A 3,835-nucleotide genomic window follows, 5' to 3' on the forward strand; every position below is an offset into this window, starting at 1 on the left:
TGGTTTGACTCGTGGTATCTATCGATTGCAGCAATTGTAGAAATCAATCCATTATAGTTCGAATTTGAATCGATCTGGATTCCTTCAATTTTGAATTCTACATATCGACTGTTGTTACACGGTTGGAGCTATACTTTAAACCAAAATTCATACATACTAAAATAGACAAAATTTGTCTCAACCAAATTAGTTCCACACTACGGACTCTACCTAGTATACGAAGTTCATACAACTTTCAACCAAAATCCGTACATACTCCAATAGACAATTTTTTCCGAACAAAAATCGGTTCCACATCTGGGAAGAATCTACCTAGTATACGGAGTTCATACAACTTTCAACCAAAATCCATACATACTCCAATAGACAAATTTTTTCTGAACAAAATCGGTTCCACACGCTTAATCTACCTATTATATGAAGTTCATACAAACATCAACCAAAATTCATACATACTTCAATAGACAAATTTTTCGGAACAAAATCAATTCCACACTACGTAATCTACTTATTATATGAAGTTCATACAACTTTTCATACAAATTCTTTCATGCACGAGATTACATGCTTTTAATTGACTTCAAAACAATTAAAGTATTTGGAGTTCAAATATAAAACGTCCCATCTTCCTTTGTGTTGTATCATTATTTTGATTGTCTTTATCCGTCATTGTTACACTAATAAAGCTTTGATCCGTATGATTTTGATTATGACTTCAAATTTCAATCGCGTATAATTGATAATTTGTTTAGGTAATTGATGCATCAATCGCCTTCTATTAAATCAGATTGTATTCTTCCACAAAATATCAACAACAAAAAAAGGAAAATACCTGCTCCTTTTTTTTTTTGGAACTCGAATATGTATTGCTTCTGATACTTCAATGGTTTTTGATTGAGGAATTGATTGTTTATCAACGTTGCAATTGTTTCTACTACATTCGAATCCTCAATGAAAAATCCAAGAGATAGGATAAAACATTGAGCTTAAATCGGGGGAGAAAAAATCGCGGGGAAATATTATGGGAAGAGTAGGAACCAACGGTATTTGCGTGATTCCATGGGTTTTGGCCGTCTAATCGGGTTTTGTATAGGTTTGTAAGTATTCTCGTTATATCTTGTAAACCGAAAATCGTCAAGTCGCGTTTTGTAAATATTTACTCTAAAGATGTATATATATGTATTTTGCCCTATTTTTTATATAACTTTATCTGAATAGACATAATTTTTATGAAACCTTATCTTGCAAAATTAGGTCATAGATCAGAATTTTTATTTTTTATTTTTTTCGATGTCAGGAGTATTTTCAGCCACTATTTTATTACTTAAAGTGCTGAAGGATAAAATTAAAGACCTGCCATCTGAGGGGAAAAATTTAAAGAAGTAACAGAGAAATTACGCCTTGTCCAATATGATTTTGTAGAAATGAAATTATGTCGGATAACTTTATTTTTACAGAATTATGCCGGACAAGGCATATTTTTTATGTAACTTTGTCCGAATAGACATAGTTTTTATGAAATCTTGCCTTGCGAATTTAGGTCATACATCCGAATTTATTTTTTTGTTTTTTTCGATGTCAGGAGTATTTTCAGCCACTATTTTATTACTTAAAGTGCCGAAGGATAAAAATTGAAGACCTGCCATTTGAGGGACAAAATTTAAAGACCACCCCCAAGATAGGGGCATTCATGCGAATTGCCCTAATGAATATGCAACGATTCTCAGCTTGTCATGACATCTGCGGTACGAAGAATTTGCGTCAAATTTTAAAATGAATTTGTAAAGATATCTTGTGAAATTTTTGCTCAGTGTCACTTTTGAGTAAATCTTATAAGAAAGTATTGGGCCACTGTCTAAAATTTATAGACATTCAATGACAGTTTAATATTTTATCAGTATCAAAAACTATATTTGCACAAGTTTTAAAAATAAAATCTAAATAATGGCCTCAAAACGTGACATTTGTGTAAAGCCAGATATATTAGAATGTTGGGTTTCTCATATAAGAAATTGGGTTGTATGCTGCCGAAAGGCCCATTATTATTTTTGTGTCCTTATCCATACCAGCAAGAGAAATGGCACTTTTGTTCTTTAAACAGGCTGGTCTTTAATTTTTGACCTTCAAGTGGGCTGATCTTTAAGTTTTGTCCATAGCAATCAAACTTATGCCTAGTGGGATTAAGTTCTTTAAGGCGAGGGGCATAACTTATGGGATATTATAATACGAAAACATAAATTTATGTCACGCAAAAAGTTGTTTGCATTGAGGAGCAAAAAATAAAGATCAGTACAAATAGGAACAAAAGTGCCAATAATGTATGTTTTGATTTCTTAATCTGTCCATATAGCCTTTTTGGGCCTTCATTGGATCCATTTGGGTCATTCGCACTTTTGTCCCTATTTGGTACTGATCCTTAATTTTTGTCCTTCAAAATTAAACTTATGCCTATAGAGGCATAAATTACACATCATAATACTCACAACTTATGTCAACTCCCTTAAAGCATTTATGTCTTACTAGGCATAAGTTCGATTTTGAAGGACAAAAATTAAAGACCAACCCATTTGAAGGACAAAAATTAAAGACCGCTCCATTTGAAGGTTAAATCGTGCAATTACTTCGATCCATTTTCCATCTTTATTTTCTAATTTCTTTTCTCATTTTCCATCTTTATACTCTGCTGATTTCTATGTCAATTTGCAAACAAATGAGCCAAATGAAAATATTCCTAAACGTATCAAGCTTAAGCACTAGATATAAATTTAACGAAGGCTGTATTAAATGCAGATTAGATTATGTTAACTAATTTATCAAGTACTTAGGAATTGGTTTTATTAATTTGAATTGGTCGTGATAAACATGTGATCATGAGTTTAGGATAATTTTGATGATTCATTGTATATGATAACTATTTCTAAGCTTGGAAACCTTAAAAGTAATCTTGGAAACCTTAAAAGTAATCTCACTTTGAAAAAAAAAAAATTAGTTTTGTCCGTGAGTGTTGAATAACAAGAACTTTTTAAACACTCTACTCAAGTAAGAAAAAAACTTTGCTTCATCACCGGTCACCACAATTAAAAAGAATAAAATAAGATAAAGATGATATGCATTGATCTTATCCTATGATACTTAGGCCATAATTAAAGTTGTAAGTTCTTTGATTAGCATGCTAGGCAACTACTTAAACTACACATGCACATTTTAATAGGGTACTAATTATGGCCTAAGGCCATCTTTTTAGTCCAAAGTCCAACATCAATAATTATGGCAAGGCATATTATGAAGTTTGATAAGAAATTAGATCAGTAATTTTTTGACAATGAAGTTTGGAAAATAATTACGTACAGTAAAAGTTTTGACACTCGCCTGCCTATTTTCATCCATTCATTTATCTTTTACCTATCAACATTGAAAGAATTTAGCAAATTTTTTGGTAAAAGCAAATGGTGGGTCCAAATTCAAAACTAATGGATCCAACACAGTAACTATATATAAGATGCAAATTTTAATTTGAACTCTTAAAGAAGGATAAAAGGAGGCAGGTAGATGCACGAAATATCTCATATTTATGTAGGGTTCGGAGAAAGGTTGCGATCCAAGAAGGTGCAATGTGGATAACTTACCTTGATGCAAACATTAGGACTGACTCCAAAGCTCGAAGGCGTGATTTATAAATCACACTGAAATAATTTTACCATTGATTCAAGGCTCCCTTGAGAATACATAAATTTTCTTTTTAGATTGTTAGTGAATAACCTTGAGAATACATAAATTTTCTTTTTAGATTGTTAGTGAATAACAACTACATGCATTCAAGTAAAAGTTAAGACGT

This window comes from Lycium ferocissimum, chromosome 6 (assembly GCF_029784015.1).
Source record: "Lycium ferocissimum isolate CSIRO_LF1 chromosome 6, AGI_CSIRO_Lferr_CH_V1, whole genome shotgun sequence".
Lineage (NCBI taxonomy): Eukaryota > Viridiplantae > Streptophyta > Magnoliopsida > Solanales > Solanaceae > Lycium > Lycium ferocissimum.